This window comes from Jaculus jaculus, chromosome 3 (genome assembly GCF_020740685.1).
Source record: "Jaculus jaculus isolate mJacJac1 chromosome 3, mJacJac1.mat.Y.cur, whole genome shotgun sequence".
Lineage (NCBI taxonomy): Eukaryota > Metazoa > Chordata > Mammalia > Rodentia > Dipodidae > Jaculus > Jaculus jaculus.
This window is the reverse complement of record NC_059104.1, coordinates 73,522,809-73,541,465: the sequence shown is the minus strand read 5'-3', so window position 1 is coordinate 73,541,465 and position 18,657 is coordinate 73,522,809. Positions and strand designations below refer to the sequence as shown.

At 35.8% G+C, this 18,657-nt stretch overlaps 1 pseudogene; it reads left to right on the top strand.

Annotated features, from left to right (window-relative positions):
* LOC123459431 overlaps nucleotides 1-17,597 on the top strand; it is a 70,671-nt pseudogene extending 53,074 nt beyond the window's left edge.
* Nucleotides 17,598-18,657: the final 1,060 nt, after the last annotated feature.

Sequence of the window (18,657 nt, the reverse complement as noted above, 5' to 3'; positions counted from 1 at the left end):
CTGTGTGGATCTAACAGAGAAATCACCATTGTATAAGAACATATCTTTTGTAACCTAACAGTGAATTCCAAGAATCATTACATGAATATGTGTTAATAACATATCCCTTTGAAAGAAAAAAGCAGGGAATTCAAAGTTCAATAAGATGAGTGTCTAAAAAGGACATTTCCTGTGTGGAACTAACAGAGAATTCACTCATATATAAGCTGAGTGCCCATAAAGAACGTTTCCCTTTGTAACCTAACAGTGAGTTCAAAGAACCATTACCCTAATGTGTGCTAAGAACATTTCCCATTGAAAAATAAGAGGGAATTAAAAGTTCTATAAGATGAGTGTCTGAAAAGGACATTTCCTGTGTGCATATAACAGAGAATTCACGGTTGTATAAGCTGAGTGTCCACCAGGAAAGTTTCCTTTGAAACCTAACCGTGAATTCAAATAACCATTACCTGAATGTGTGCTAAGAACATTTGCATTTGGGAAAAAAGGACGGAATTAAAAGTTCTATAAGCTGAGTGTCTAAAAAGAACATTTCTCATGTGGAACTAACAGAGCATTGACTGTTGTATAAGTTGAGTATACACAAAGAATATTTCCCTTTTTTTTTAATTTTTTTTATTTATTTATTTGAGAGCGACATACACAGAGAGAAAGACAGATAGAGGGAGAGAGAGAGAATGGGTGCACCAGGGCTTCCAGCCTCTGCAAACGAAGTCCAGACGCATGCGCCCCCTTGTGCATCTGGCTAACGTGGGACCTGGGGAACTGAGCCTCGAACCAGGGTCCTTAGGCATCACAGGCAAGCGCTTAACCGCTACGCCATCTCTCCAGCCCGAATATTTCCCTTTTTAAGCTAACAGTGAATTCAAAGAACCATTACCTGAATGTTTGTTAAGAACATTTCCCTTTGGAAAAAAAAACAGGGAATTCAAAGCTCTATAAGATGAGTGTCTAAGAAGAACATTTCCCTTATGGAACTAACACAGAACTCACTGTTGTATAAGCTGATTATCCACAAGGAACATTTCTGTTTGGAAGCTAACAGAGAATTCAAAAAGCCATTACCTGAATGTGTGCTAAGAACATTTCCCATTGTAAATAACAGGTAGTTCATAGTTCTATGAGCTGAGTGTCTAAAAAGAACGTTTCTCGTGTGGATATAACAGAGAATTCACGGTTGTATAAGCTGAGTGTTTACCCACAAGGAACGTTCCCTGTTATAACCTAACAGTGAATTCAAAGAACCATTACCTGAATGTGTGTTAAGAACATATCAGTTTGTATGAAATAAGCAGGGAATTCAAAGTTCTATAATATGAGTGTCAAAAAGAACTTTTCCCATGTGGAATTAACAGGGAATTCACTGTTGTATAATCTGAGTGTCCACAAATAATGTTTTCCTTTGCAACATAACAGTTAATTCAAAGAACCATTACCTGAATGTGTGCTAAGAACATTTCCTGTTGATATCTAATAGGACTCAAAGTTCAATAAGGTGAGTGTGTAAAAAGTACATTTCATATGTGGAAATAACAGAGAACTCACTGTTGTGTAAGCTGAGTGTCTACCAAGAACGATTCCCTTTGTAACATATCAGTGAATTCAAAGAATCATTACACTAATGTGTGTTAAGAACTTTTCCATATGGAAAAAAAAAAACAAACCCACGGTTTTCAAAGTTCTATAAGGTGAGTGTCTAAAAAGAACATTTCAGGTGTGGATATAACAGAGAATTGCCTGTTGTATAAGCTGAGTGTAGACAAAGAACCTTTCCCTATGTAACCTAAAAGTGAATTCAAAGAACCATTACCTGAATGTGTGTTAAGAACATTTCCTATTGAAAGAAAACAGGAAATCCAATGTACTATAAGTGTCTAAAAAGAACATTTCCCATGTGCTAACAACAGAGAATTCACTGTTGGATAAGCTGAGTGTCCACAAAGAACGTTTCCATTTGTAACCTAAAAGTGACTTCAAAGAACCATTACCTGAAGGTGTGGTAAGAATATTTCCCTTTGGGGAAAAAAAACAAAAAAACCACAGGGAATTCAAAGTTCTATAAGATGAGTTTCTAAAAAGAATGTTTTCTGTGTGGAACTAAAGGAGAATTCACTGTTGTATAAGTTGAGTGTCCAGAGAGAATGTTTCCCTTTGTAACCTAACATTGAATTCAAACAAACATTAACTTTGAGTGTGCTAAGAACATTTCTGTTGATATCTAACAGGGAATTTAACCTTTTATAAGATGAGTGTCTACAAAGAATACTTCCCATGTGGAAATAATGGAGAATTCATTGTTGTATAAGCTGAATGTCAACCAAGATATTTCTCTTTATAACCTAATAGTGAACTCAAAGAACCATTACCCTAATATGTGCTAAGAATATTTCCCATGGAAAACTAACAGAGAATTCAAAGTTCTATAAGGTGAGTGTCTAAAAAGCTCATTTCCCATGTGGATAATTCAGAGAATTCATGATGTATAAGCTGAGTGTTCGCCAAGAAAGTCTCCTGTGTACTTAACAGTGAATTCAAATGACCATTACCTGGATGTGTGTTAAGAACATTTCCATTTGAAAAAAAAACAAACAAACAGGGAATTAAAGGTTCTATAAGCTGAGTATCTAAAAAGAATATTTCCCATGTGGAACTAACAGAGAATTCACTGCTGTATAAGCTGCATGTAGACAAAGAATGTTTCCCTTTTTAACCTAACAGTGACTTCAAAGAACCAGAATGTGTGTTAAGAATATTTCCCTTTGAAAAAAGGACCAAGGAATTCAATGTTCTATTGGATGAGTGTCTGAAAAGAACATTTCCCATGTGGACCTAACAGAGAATTTCTGTTTTGTAAGCTGAGTGCTTACAAAGAACATTTCCCTATGTAACCTAACAGTGAATTCAAAGAACCATTATCTGAATGTGTGCTAAGAACATTTCCCGTTGAAAATTAACAGGGAATTCAAAGTTCTGTAAGCTGATTGTCTAAAAAAAACACTTCCTGTATGGAAATGACAGGGAATTCACTGTGTGTCCAAAAAGAACGTTTGCCTTTGTAACCTAACTGATTTCCAAAAAATTACCTGAATTTGTGCTAAGAGCATTTCCCGTTGAAAACTAACAGGGAAATCAAAGTTATATAAGCTGAGTGTCTAAAACAAACATGTCCCATGTGTATATAATGGAGAATTCACGGTTGTATAAGCTGAGTGATCACAAAGAACGTTTTCCTTTGTAACCTAACAGTGAATTCAAAGAACCACTATGTGAATGTTTGCTAAGAACATTTCCCATTGAAATCTCACAGTGAATTCACAGAACCATTATGTGTATGTACGCAAAGAAGATTTCCTGTTGAAAACTAACAGGGAATTCAATGTTTTATGATCTGAGTGTCTAAAATAAAATTTTCCCACGTGGATATAAGAGAATTCACTGTTTATAAGCCGAGTGTCCACAAAGAATGTTTCCCTTTGTAACCTAACAGTGAAATAAAAGAACCATTATCTGAATGTGTGCTAAGAATATTTCCTGGTGATATCTAACAGGGAATTCAAAGTTTTATGATGTAAGTTTCTAAAATGAACATTTACCATGGCATATAACGGAGAATGCACTGTTGTTTAAGCTGAGTGTCCACACAGAACATTTCCCTTTGTAACATAAGAGTGAAAGAACCATTACCTGAACGTTTGTTAAGAACATTTCACTTTGAAAAAAAAACAAAAACAAAACCAGGAATTCAAAGTTATAAAAGCTGAGTTTTTAAAAAGAACATTTCCCATTTGTATAAAACAAAGAATTGATGGTTTTATAAGATGAGTGTCCACAAAGAACATTTCCCATTGTAACCTAACAGTGAATTCAAAGAACCATTACATGAATGTGTGCTAACAACATTTCCTGTTGATAACTAACAGGGAATTCAAAGTTTTATGATCTGAGTGTCTAAAAGAATATTTCCCATGTGGAAATAATGGAGAATTCACTGCTGTATAGCTGAGAGTCCACAAAGAACATTTCCCTTTGTAACATAACAGTGAATTGAAATAACCATTACCTGAATGTCTGTTACAAACATTTCCCATTGGAAAAAAAAAAGAAAAAAAAAAAACAGGAGTTTAAAGTTCTATAAGCTGAGTGTTTATAAAGACCATTTCCCACTTGGAAATAACAGAGAATTCAATGTTGTATAAGCTGATTGTTCACAAAGAACTTTTCCCTTTGTAACATATGAGTTAAATGAAAAAAAAAAAAAAACATTAACTGAATGTCTGTTAAGAACATTTCCCTTTGAGAAAAAACAACAACAACAGGGAATTTGAAGTTCTATAAGCCAAGTGTCGAAAAGAACATTTCCTTTTGGGCAATAACAGAGAAAATTCAAAGAACCATACACTGAATGTGTACTAACAATATTTCCTGTTGATACTTAACAGGGAATTCAAATTTCTATGAGCTTAATGTCTAAAATGAACATTTCCCCTTGGGAAAGAACAGAGAATTCACTGTTGTATAAGCTGAGTGTCCACAAAGTAGGTTTCCCTTTGTGACCTAACAGTGAATTCAAAGAACCATTACATGAATGTGTGCTAAGAACATTTCCTGTTCATATCTAACAGTGAATTCAAAGTTTTATGATCTGAGTGTCTAAAGAGAATATTTTCTGTGTGGAAATAATAGAGTATTCATTGTTGAATAAGCTGAGTGTCCACAAAGCACGTTTCCTTTGTAACCTAAAGTGATTTAAAGAAACATTACATGAATGCATGCTGAGAACATTTCCCATAGAAAACTAACAAGGAATTCAAAGTTATATAAGCTGAGTGTCTGAAAAGAACATTTCCCATGTTTAAATAACAGAGAATTCACTGTTGTATAAGCTGAGTGTCCACTAAGAAATTTTCGTTTTGTAACTTAACAGTGAATTCAAAGAACCATTGGCTGAATGTGTATTAAGAACGTTTTCTGTTGAAAACTATCAGGGAATTCAATGTTCTATAAGATGAGTGTCTAAAAAGAACATTTCCCATGCAGAAGTAACAGATAATTTACTGTTGGATAATCTTACTGTCCACAAACAACGTTTCCCTTTGTAACCTAACAGTGATTTCAAAGAACTATTGGCTAATTGTGGGTTAAGATCATTTGCTGTTGAAAAGTAACATGGAATTAAAAGTTCTATAAGATGGGTTTCTAAAAAGAACATTTCCCCGTGGAAATAACAGAGAATTCAAAGTTATATAAGCTGAGTGTCTAAAAAGAACATTTTTGATGTGGAAACATCAGAGAATTCAGTGATGTATAAGCTGTGTGTCCAAAAAGAACTTTTCCCTTTGTAACCAAACAGTGAATTTAATATACCAACATGAATGTGTACTATGAACTTTACCTTATTATATGTAACAGGTAATTCGAACTTCTACAGTCTGAGTGTCTAAAAAGAACATTTCCCATGTGGAAGTAAGAGAGAATTTACTGTTGTATAAACTGAGTGTACAGAAAGAATGTTTCCCTTTGTAACCTAACATTGAATTCAAAGAACCTAAAGCTGAGACTGTGTTAAGAATATTACCTGTTGATATCTAACAGGGAAATGAAAGTTCTAAAAGTTGAGTGATAAAAAGAACATTTCCAGTGTGGAATTAAGAGAGAATTCAGTGTTGCAAAAGCTGAATGTCCACAAAGAACCTTTCCCTTTGTAACCTAACAATGAAATCAAACAAGCATTACGGGAATGTGCATTAAGAACATTTCCCGTGTAAAACTAACAGGGAATTCAAAGTTCTATAAGATGAGTGTTTTAAAGAACTTTTCCCGTGTGGAACTAACAGAGAATTCACTGTTGTATAAACTGTCCCTAAAATACATTTCCTTTTGTCACATAACAGTGACTGTAGAAATACCAACAGACCCAGTTATACCCTTACTGGGCATCTACCCTAAAACCTTCAAACCACAGGCCAGAGAGATTTGGTCAACCATGTTTGTAGCAACTCAATTTGTAATAGCTAAAAGCTGGAATCAACCCAGATGTCCCTCATTAGAAGAATGGATAACAAAGATGTGGTATATCTACACAATGGAATTCTATACAGAAGTAAGAAAAAAACGACACAAAGAAATTTGAGGAAAAATGGTTGAACCTGGAACAGATCATTCTCAGTGAACTTACCCAATCACAGAAAGAAAAAAAAAATCGACACATAGTCTCACTCATCTACAACACCTAACCTGAATCCACCCAAGATACCTTACATACCCAACAAGCACCTCATGGAGTAGACAATAGGATGGATGGGGAGGGCAGAGAGGGCATTGAAGGGTGGAAAACAGTAATCTGGACCCAAACGGCAATGGTACCATAAAATTCAACTTCCTAGAATACAGACCAAATGGCTGAACCTTCACTAGACCCTTACAGGAAACACCTGAACCACAAGACACTGGAGAGGGTAGGATCAAGACTAACCTAAATCTTCTACATCTTCCCTACCTCTCCCCTCTCTCTCTCTTCTATAACTCTTGTATATTAGGTATGATTTTCCTCAATTTCTTAGTGGGCACTGACCTGTAACCCCCACTTCCAGCTTGGGGCTACCATCCACAATGAGCTTGATCAGAGAAACCTACAAGGTTTCTACATGGGAAATATTCTTCTTAGATACTCAGCTTATAGAACCTTTAATTCCCTGGGTTTTTTGTTTGTTTGTTTGTTTTTTTGTTGTTGTAGTTTGTTTGTTGTTTTTCAAACAGAAAGGTTCTTAACACACGTTCAGGTAATGGTTATTTGAATTCACTGTTAGGTAACACAGGAAACTTTCTTGGTGAATACTCAGCTTATACATTGTGAATTCTCTGTTTTATACACAAGGGAAATGATCTTTTTAGACACTCACCTTATAGAACTTTGAATGCCCTGTTCATTTTCCACAGGAAATATTCTTAGCACACATTAGGGTAATGGTTCTTTGAGTTCACCGTTAGGTTATAAAGAGAAATGCTCTTGGTAGACATTCAGCTTATACAACAGTGAATTCTCTGCTATTTCCACATGGGAAATGTTCTTTGTAGACACTCATCTTATAAAACGTTGAATGCCCTGTTAGACATCAACAGGAAATATTCTTAGCACACTCAAGGGTAATGGTTGTTTGAATTCAATGTTAGGTTACAAAGGGAAACTTTCTTTCTGGACACTCAACTTATACAACAGTGAATTCTCCTTTAGTTCCACATGGAAAACATTCTTTTTAGACACTCATCTTATAGAACAGTGTTTTTTTTTGTTGTTTTTTTTTCCCCCACAGGAAAAATTCTTGCCACACATTCAGGTAATGGTTCTTTGAAGTCACTGCTAGGTTACAAATGGAAAGGTTCTTTGTGGACAGTCAGCTTATACAACAGTGAATTCTCTGTTATATCCACACCTGAAATGTTCTTTTTAGACACTCACCTTATAGAACTTTGAAAACCGTGGTTTTTTTTTTTTTTAATATGGAAATGTTCTTAACACACATTAGGGTAATGATTCTTTGAATTCACTGCTATGTTACAAAGGGAAATGTTCTTGGAAGATACTCAGCTTACACAACAGTGAATTCTCTGTAATTTCCACATAGGAAATGTACTTTTTACACACTCACCTTATAGAACTTTGAGTCCTGTCAGATATCAACAGGAAATATTCTTAGCACACATTCAGGTAATGGTTCTTTGAATTCACTGTTATGTTACAAAGGAAAATGTTATTGGTGGACACTCAGATTATACAACAGTGTATTCTCTGTTAATTCCAAAAGGGAAATGTTCTTTTTCACACTCATATTATAGAACTTTGAATTCCCTGCTTATTTCATACAAAGGGATATGTTCTTAACACATATTCAGGTAATGGTTCTTTGAATTCACTGTTAGGTTGTAGAGGATATGTTGTGGGTGAACACTCAGCTTATACAACCGTGAATTCTCTGTTATATCCAAACGAGAAATGTTCTTTTTAGACACTCAGCTTATAGAACCATGAACTCCCTGTTATTTTCAATGGGAAATGTTCTTAGCACACATTCAGGTAATAGCTTTTTGAATTCACTGTTAGCTTACGAACAGAAACGTTCTTTGTGGACAACCAGCTTATACAACAGTGAGTTCTGTGTTAGTTCCATAAGCGAAATGTTCTTCTTAGACACTCATATGATAGAGCCTTGAATTCCTTTTATCCAAAGGGAAATGTTCTTAACACACATTCAGGTAATGGTTCTTTGAATTCACTGTTAGGTTACAAAGGGAAACATTCTTTGTGGACACTCAACTTATGCAACAGTCAATTCTAAGTTAGATCTACATGGGAAATATTCTTTTTAGACACTCAGATTATAGAACTTTTAATTCCCTCTTTTTTTTCAAATGCAAATGTTATTCACACACATTCAGGTAATGGTTCTTTGAATGCACTGTTACGCTACAAAGGAAAACGTTCTTTCTGGGCACTCAAATTATACAACAGTGAATTCACTTTTAATTCCACATAGGAAATGTGCTTTTTGGACACTCATCTTAAAGAGCATTGAATTCCCTGTTTATGTTTCAAACAGAAATGTTCTTAACATACATTCAGCTAATGGTTCTTTGAATTCTCTGGTAGGTTACAAAGGGAAACGTTCTTTGTGGCTATTCAGCTGTGATTTCTCTGTTAGTTCCACACGGGAAATGTTCTTCTTAGACACTCATCTTATACATCTTTGAATTCCCTGTTAGATATCAAAAGGAAATGTTCCTAGCACACATTCTGGTAATGATTCTTTGAATTCACTTTTAGTTTACAAAGGGAATCTATTTTTGTGGACACTCAGCTTATACAACAGTGAATTCTCTGTCAGTTTCACACCAGAAATGTTCTTTTTAGACACTCATCTTATACAACTTTGAATTCCCTGCTTTTTTTTCTTTCAAAGGGATATGTTATTAAAACACATTCAGGTAATCATTCTTGGAATTCACTGTGAGGTTACAAAGGATATGTTCCTGGTGAATACTGAGCTTATACAATGGTGAATTCTCTGTTAGACCCACACGGGAACCATTCCTTTTAGGCACTAAGCTTATAGAACTTTGAATTCCCTGTTATTTTCAATGGGAAATGTTCTTAGTACACATTCAGGTAATGGTTTTTTAATTCATTTAGGTTACAAAGGGAAAAGTTCTTTATGTATATTCAACTTATAAACAGTGAAATCTCTGTTAGTTCCACATTTTAAATGTTCATTTAAGACACTCAGCTTATAGGACTTTGAAATTCCTGTTAGTTTATAGATGGAAATGTTCATAGCACACATTTAGCTAATGCTTCTTTGAATTCAATTATAGCTTACAAAGGGAAAGGCTCTTTGTGGACAATCAGCTTATACAACAGTGAATTCAGTGTTAGTTCCACAGGGGAAATTTTCATTTTAGACACTAATCTTATTGAGCTTTGAATTCCCTGGTTTCCTTTCAAAGGGAAATGTTCTTAACACACATTCAGGTAATGGTTCTTTGAATTCATTGTTAGCTTAGAAAGGTAGAACTTTGTGGGCCTTGTGCTTATACAATAGTGAATTCTCTGTTATTTCCACAGAGGAAATGTTCTTTTCAGACACTCAGCTTATAGAACTATGAATTCCCAGATAGTTGTCATTGGAAAATGTTCTTAGCACACATTCAGGTAATGGTTCTTTGTATTTACTTTAAGCTTACAAAGGGAAAGGTTCTTTGTGGACACACAGCCTATACAACATTGAATTCTCTCTTATTTCCAAATGGGTTATGAACTTTTCAGACACTCACCTTATAGAACTTTGAATTCCCTGTTAGTTTTCAGTGGGAAATGTTCTAAATGCACATTCAGGTAATGTTTCTTTGAATTCACTCTTAGGTTACATAGGGAAATGTTCTTTCTGGGCACTCAGATCATATAACAGTGAATTCTGTTTAAATTCCACATCGGAAATGTTCTTTTTAGACACTCTTCTTACAGAACTTTGAATTCCCTGTTTTTGTTTGAAATAGAAATGTTCCTAACACAGATTCAGCTAACGGTTCTTTCAATTCCCTGTTAGGTTCCAAAGGGCAAAGTTCTTTGTGGACACTCAGCTTATACAACCATGAATTCTCAGTTATATCCACATGGGAAATGTTCTTTTTAGACATTAGGCTCATAGAACTTTGAATTCCCCTTTAGATATCAACAGGAAATGTTGTTAGCATGCGCAAAGGTAATGGTTCTTTGAATTCACTCTTAGTTTACAAAGGGAAACGTTCCTTCTGAACACTCAACTTATACAACAGGAAATCTCTGTTAGTTTCACACGGGAAATGTTCTTTTTAGACACTCATTGTATAGAACTTTGAATTCCCTGGTCTTTTTTTCAAAGGGAAATATTCTTAACAAACATTCAGGTAATTGTTCTTTAAAGTCACTGTTAGGTTATAAAGGGAAACGTTCTTTGTGGACACTCAGCTTATACAACAGTGAATTCTCTGTTAGTTCCACACAGTATATGTTCTTTTTAGACACTCATCTTATATAACGTTGAATTCCCTGTTTTGTTTTTTTAAGGGAAATATTTTTACAGACATTCAGGTAATGGTTCTTTGAATGCACTGTTACAGTACAAAGGAAACGTTCTTTCTGGGCACTCAGATTATACAACAGTGAATTCTCTTTTAATTCCACATAAGAAATGTACTTTTTGGACACTCATCTTATAGAACTTTGAATTCCCTTTTATGTTTGAAAGAGAACTGTTCTTAACACACATTCTGCTAATGGTTCTTTGAATTCCCTGGTAGGTTACAAAGGGAAACGTTCTTTGTGGCCATTCAGCTTATACAACAGTGAATTCTCTGTTAGTTCCACATGGGAAATGTTCTTCTTAGACACTCATCATATACATCTTTGAAATCCCTGTTAGATATCAACAGGAAATGTGCCTAGCACACAATCAGGTAATGGTTCTTTGAATTCACTTTTAGTTTACAAAGGGAAACTTTTTTTGTGGACATTCAGCTTATACAACAGTGAATTCTCTGTTAGTTCCACACGGGAAATGTTCTTTTTAGACACTCATCTTATAGAACTTTCAATTCCCTGCTTACTTCTTACAAAGGGAAATGTTCTTAACACACATTCAGGTAATGATTCTTTGACTTCACTGGTTGGTTATGAAGGATAAGTTCTGGGTGAACACTCACCTTATACAACCATGAATTCTCGGTTATATCCACATGAGAAACATTCTTTTTAGACACTCAGTTTATAGAACTATGAACTCCCTGTTATTTTCAACGGGAAATGTTCATAGCATACATTCAGGTAATGGCTTTTTTAATTCATTTAAATTACCAAGGGAAATGTTCTTTGTGTATATTCAACTTATATAACACTGAATTGTCTGTTAGTTTCACATGGTAAATGTTTATGTTAGACACTCAGCTTCTAGGACTTTGAATTTCCTGTTAGTTTTTAGCTGGAAATGTTCCTAGCACACATTCAGCTAATGGTTCTTTGAATTCACTGTTAGCTTACAAAGGGAAACATTCTTTGTGTCCAATCAGCTTACACAACAGTGAGTTCTGTGTTAGTTCCATATGGGAAATGTTCTTTTTAGACACTCGTCTTATAGAGCTTTGAATTCCCTGGTTTTTTTCCAAGGGAAATGTTCTTAACACACATTCAGGTAATGGTTCTTTGAATTCACTGTTAGGTTACCAAGGGAAACATTCTTTGTGTATACTCAACTTATACAACAGTCAATTCTCTGTTAGTTCCACATGGGAAATGTTCTTTTTAGACACTCAGCTTATAGAACTTTTAATTCCCTCTTTTTTTCAAATGCAAATGTTCTTAGCACACATTCAGGTAATGGTTATTTGAATTCACTGTTAGGTTACAAAGGAAACAATCCTGGTGAACACTCAGCTTATACAACCATGAATTCTCTGTTATATGCACCCAGGAAATGTTCTTTTCAGACACTCACATTATAGAACTCTGAATTCCCTGTTATTTATCAATAGGAAGTGTTCTTAGCACACATTAGGGTAATGGTTCTTTGAACTCACTGTTAGGTTACAAAGGGAAACATTCTTTATGGGCACTCAGCTTATATATGAGTGAATTCGCTATTAGTTCCACACAGCAAATGTCTTTTTAGACACTCATCTTATAGAACTTTGAATTCCCTGCTTTTTTCTTTCAAAGGGATATGTTATTAACACATATTCATGTGATGATTCTTGGAATTCACTGTTAGGTTACAAAAGATATGTTCTTGGTGAACACTCAACTTATACAATGGTGATTCCTCTGTTAGAACCACACAGGAAACGTTCTTTTTAGACACTCAGATTATAGAACTTTGAATTCCCTGTTATTTTCAATGGGAAATGTTCTTAGCACACATTCAGGTAATGGTTTTTGAATTCATTTAGGTTACAAAGGGAAACATTCTTTATGTACGTTCAACTGTTTTTCCCCCCCTCCCCCCCAAGGGAAATGTTCTTAGCCCACATTCAGGTGATGGTTCTTTGAAATTTCTTTTATCTTACAAAGGGAAAGGTTCTTTGTGGACACACAGCCTATACAACATTGAATTCTCTCTTATTTCCACATGGGATATGATCTTTTCACTCACCTTATAGAACTTTGAATTCCCTGTTAGTTTTCAACAGAAAGTGTTCTCAATGCACATTCAGGTAATGGTTCTTTGAATTCACTATTAGGTTACATAGGGAAATGTTCTTTCTGAGAACTCAGCTTATATAACTGTGAATTCTCTTTTAATTCCACATCGGAAATGTTATTTTTAGACACTCATGTTATAGAACTTTGAATTCCCTGTTTTGTTTGAAAGAGAAAAGTTCTTAACACACATTCAGCTAATGGTTCTTTCTATTCCCTGTTCGATTCCAAAGGGAAAAGTTATTTGTGGACACTCATCTTATAGAACCGTGAATTCTCTGTTGTATCCACATGAAAATGTTCTTTTTAGACACTAGGCTCATAGAACTTTGAATTTCCCCAAGATATCAATAGGAAATGTTGTCAGCACACACCAAAGTAATGGTTCTTTGAATTCACTGTTAGGTAACAAAGGGAAACGTTCTTTCTGGACACTCAGCTTATACAATAGGAATTCTCTTTTAGTTCCACATGGGGAATGTTCTTTTAAGACACCCATCCTATAGAATGTTGAATTCCCTGGTCTTTTTTTCAAAGGGAAATATTCTTAACAAACATTCAGGTAATACTTCTTTGAAGTCACTGTTAGGTTACAAAGGGAAATGTTCTTTGTGGACACTCAGCTTATGGAACAGTGAATTCTCTGTTAGTTCCACCCAGTACATGTTCTTTTTAGACACTCACCTTATAGAAGGTTGAATTCACTGTTTTGTTTTGTTTTTTCAAAGGGAAATATTTTTAACACACATTCCGGTAATGGTTCTTTGAAGTCACTGTTAGGTTACAAAGGGAAAGGTTCTTTCTGGGCACTCAGATTATACAACAGTGAATTCTCTTTCAATTCCACATAGGAAATGTTCTTTTTGGACACTCATCTTATAGAACTTTGACTTCCCTGTTTATGTTTGAAAGAGAAATGTTCTTAACACACATTCAGCTAATGGTTCTTTGAATTCCCTGGTAGGTTACAAAGGGAAACGTTCTTTGTCGCCATTAAGCTTATACAACAGTGAATTCTCTACTAGTTTCACACGGGAAATATTCTTTTTAGACACTCATCTTATACATCTTTGAATTCCCTGTTGCATATCAACAGAAATATTCGTAGCAAACATTCAGGTAATGATTCTTTGAATTCACTGTTAGTTTACAAAGGGAAACGTTCGTTGTGGACACTCAACTTATACAACCATAAATGCTCTGTCAGTTCCACATGAGAAACGTTCTTTTTAGACACTCATCTTAAAGACCTTTGAATTCCCTGTTTTTTATTTGAAAGCGAAATGTTCTTAACATACATTCAGGTAATGGTTCTTTGAATTCCCTGGTAGGTTTAAAGGGAAACGTTCTTTGTGACACTAAGTTTATACAACCATGAATTCTCTATAATATGCATGCGGGAAATATTCTTTTTAGACAGTCAGCTTAAAGAACTATGGATTTCCTGTTAGTTTTCAACAGGAAATGTTCTTAGCACACATGCAGCTAATGATTCTTTAAATTCCCTGTTAGGTTACAAAGGGAAAAGTTCTTTGTGGAAAATCAGCTTATACAACAGTGAATTCTGTGTTATTTCCAGATGGGCAATGTTCCTTTTAGACCCTCATGTTATAGAACTTTCAATTCCCTGTTACATATCAACAGGAAATGTTCTTAGCACACACTTAGCTAATGGTTCTTCGAATTCACTGTTAGGTTACCAAGGGAAATGTTCTGTGTGGACACTCAGCTTATCCAACTGTGAATTGTCTGTTATATATACACAGGAAATGTTCTTTTTAGACACTCATGTCATAGATCTTTGAATTCCCTGTTACTTTTCAACAGGAAATGTTCTTAGCACAAATACAGATAATGTTTCTTTGAATTCACTGTTATGTTACAAGTGGAAACGTTCTTTTTGGACATTCAACTTGTACAACAGTGAATTCTCTGTTAGTTACACAAGGAAAATGTTCTTTTTAGACATTCGTCTTATAGAAGTTTGAATTCCCTGTTTTTTTTTTTTTTTTTTCTCAAAGGGAAATATTCTTAACACACATTCTGGAACTGGTTCTTTGAACTCACTGTTATGTTAGAAAGGGAAACATTCTTTGTGGACACTCAGCTTATACAACAGTGAATTCTCTGTTATTTCCACACGGGAAGTGTTCTTTTTAGAAACTCAGCTTATAGAGCTTTGAATTCCCTGTTAGTTTTCAACAGAAAATGTTCTTAGCACACATTCAGGTAATGGTTCTATTTATTCTCCTTTAGGTTACAAAGCGAAAAATTCTTTGTGGACACTTCGCCTATACAACATTGAATTCTCTCTTAGTTCCATATGGGAAATGATCTTTTTAGACATTCAGCTTATACAACTGAAATCCCTGTTAGTTTTCAATGAGAAATGTTCTTAACACACATTCAGGTAATGGATCTTTGAATTCACTGTTAAGTTACAAAGGGAAACGTTCTCTCTGGACACTTAGCTTATACAACAGGAATTCTCTGTTAGTTCCACATGGGAAATGTTGTTTTTAGACACTCATCCTATAGAACGTTGAATTCCCTGGTCCTTTTTTCCAAGGGCAATATTTTTAACAAACATGCAGGTAATGGTTCTTTGAAGTCATGTTATGTTACAAAGTAAAACATTCTTTGTAGACACTCAGGATATACAACTGTGAATTCTCTGTTAGTTCCACACAGTAAATGTTCTTTTTAGACACTCATCTTATAGGACGTTGAATTCCCTGTTTGTTTGTTTGTTTTCAAAGGGAAATATTTTTAATACACATTCAGGTAATGGTTCCTTGAAGTCACTGTTAGGTTACAAAGGGAAACGTTCTTTTTGGACACTCAGCTTATACAACAGTGAATTCTTTGTTATTTCCACATGGGAAATGTTCTTTTTAGACACTCAGCTTGTAGAACTCTGAATTCACTGATAGTTTTCCATGGGAAATGTTCTTAGCACACATTCAGGTAATGCTTCCTTGAATTCCCTGTTAGGATACAAAGCAAAACATTCCTTGTAGACACTCAGCCTATATAACATTGAATTCTCTCTTATTTTCACTTGGAAAATGATCTTTTTAGACACCTTATAGAACTTTGATTTCCCTGTTACTTTTCAATGGGAAATGTTCTTAACACACATTCAGGTAATGGTTCTTTGAATTCACTGTTAGGTTACATAGGGAAACGTTCCTTGTGCCAGTCAGCTTATACAACAGTGAATTCTCTGTTAATTCCACATGGGAAATGTTCTTTTTAGACACTCATCTTATAGAACTTTGAATTCCCTGTTTTTGTTTGAAAGAGAAATGTTCTTTTTTTTAAGTTATTTTTTTATTTGTAAGGATAGAGAGACAGAGAAGAAGTATACAAGGCCTCTACCTACTGCAAACAAATTCCAGATCCATCTGACACACTGCATTTGTATCAACCACTGTGCTGTGCAGGAAAGTGCCTTAATCACTATGAAATTTTGCCAACACCACAAGTAGCATTTTTACATGTATACTGCAGATCCAAAGTCAGGTCCTCATGCTCAGATGTTGTTAACTAGACCCAATTACCCTCTCTAACGTCTTTTAAAGCATTTTGATAATCATTTTTAAAAATATTATTTTACACTCATTACATCTTATATTAAATACATACATTAAAACTGAATAAAGGAAACTGATGCATGGATAGAAGCAGCTGCCACTGAGGGGTAACAGGGCTCTACATAGTATTTACAACCAACAGGCAATAAGAATGACACTCACCGAAATCTCTGGTAATGAATAAAGTTTATATGATAAAGAAGGGAAAGACCTAAAAATGCCAGAAAGGCAGGTGGTTTGTGGTCGTGAGACAGGGTCTCAGTGCATTACAGGTTGCTACTAACATGAGGCTCTGTTGCCTGACAGCCTGCTGGGTTTACAGGTATCTGGCCAGTGTTGCTTCAAAATGTCCACAATCATGGGGCCTTTTTTGAGAAAAAGAAATATGCATCTGCCAGGCTGACCAGGAGGTAGGACTGTGGGGGTAATGGTCTCTTCAAGGGGCTGAGTGGGATGGTGAGTGTTGACGACCCAGTACTTCTCCTAGGCACCGGAGAAAAACCACAATGAGTCAGGAGACTTGTCGAAGCAGGATCTCTCTTTATTGTAACAGGCAGGTGTTTATATAGCATTGAGAATGAAAGTGGGGATCTCAGGAGGGGATGAGGTGTAAGGGCCAATAGCATATTGTTACTTTTAAAATGATTGGTTCTAAGCACACATGGGAACTATAACTTCTTTTGCTGAAGTAGAAGGCCAGAGGCAATTTGGCACCATGCTGTGTCATAGCTGGCCAGAGACAGGTCACCAAACTTTAGCTATGCTCAGGACGTTCCACTAGGCCTCATGTCTGGGACACTCAAGGCCCAACATGTATCCTCATGGTGGGCCTGGATGCTGCAGGGTGGACAATTCTGTACAAACTGAAGGTGGGTAAAAGTGTGACCACCATTCCCATTATAGGTTTCAATATGGAGACCACTGAGTATAAGAATGTCTGTTTTACCATGTGGGACATGGATGGCCAGGAAAAGATCAGGCCATTGTGGCACCACTACTTCCAGAATACTCAAGGTTTTATTTTTGTACTGGACAGAAATTACAGACAGCAGGTATGAGGCATGCATGGAGCTCATTAGGATTCTGGCTGAGGATGAGCTCTAAGATGCTGTTCTTCTGGAGTTTGCCAATAACCAGCACCTTCTAATGCCATGAAAGTGGCCAAACTAACAGAAAAGCTGGGGCTGTACTCACTACACCACAGGAACTGGTATATTCAGGCTACTTGTGTGACCAGCAGAGATGGTATCTATGAAGGACTGGACTGGCTGTCCAATTAGCTATGTAAATGGAAGTGAACAAGACCTCTCTTTCCCTCTCATTTCTTCCTGTCTACACTCTGCTTTCTCCTCATGCAGCAAACATGCGACTATGTGGTCTTGAATGCCAATAGCTGTCTCCATGGGTTGGTCAGTGTGCATCGCAACATAAGTACATGTGTAGACACAGCCTGCAGCCAGGGTTTTATTTAATGTAAACAGTTTCTGTTTCCACTGAAGCAGTTTCTGGTACTTCTCTGCAATATTACTTAGATTTTTTAAAAATACTTTTTGGTATTTTTATTTATTTGAGAGTAACAGACAGAAAGAGGCAGAGAGAGAAAGAGAGAGAATGAGAATGGGTGGGCCAGGACCTCCAGCCACCACAAACAAACTCTATACATGTGTGCCCACTTGTGCATCTGGATAACGTTGGTCCTGGGAAATTGAGCTTCAAACCAGGGTCCTTATGCTTCATAGGGAAGAGTTTAACCACTAAGCCATCTCATGCAAGCTGGGAGGGGCCAATTCACTGCAGACACCAATCCAAGTACACCCCTATCTCCATGTGTGAAGTAGTTTCCTCGTTCAGTCTGAAAGGGTCTGATTTGCCATCAAGAAAGATGACATCTAATTTTTTATTTGGTATTTTGATAAACACTGAAGAAGCTGGAGCTATTAAATTTATCTTGGGGAAACCTCAGAACTGGTTTATTTGGTGTTGTGGAACCTCTTACTGCTTTCAATACACAATTGGTAATCACCTGTTTTGAATACTTTTTTCAGGTTTCATTTTCACAAACACTGTAATGATAGCTATTAGAATAAAGTCTCGTAACTATTTAAAAAAAGAAATGAATGAAAGCTGGGCATAATAGCACAGGCCTTCAATTCCAGCTCTCAGGAGGCAGACCACAACAGAACTCTGATTTAGAGACCATCCTGAGACAACATAGTGAATTCCAGGTCAGCTTGAACTGAGAAAAAATATGAGGATAGAGGAGAAACTCTGCATTCAAATATCTAAAATTTTCCCCTGGTCCACATAAACCCATTGTTGCAGTCCGGTTCGCATTGCTGG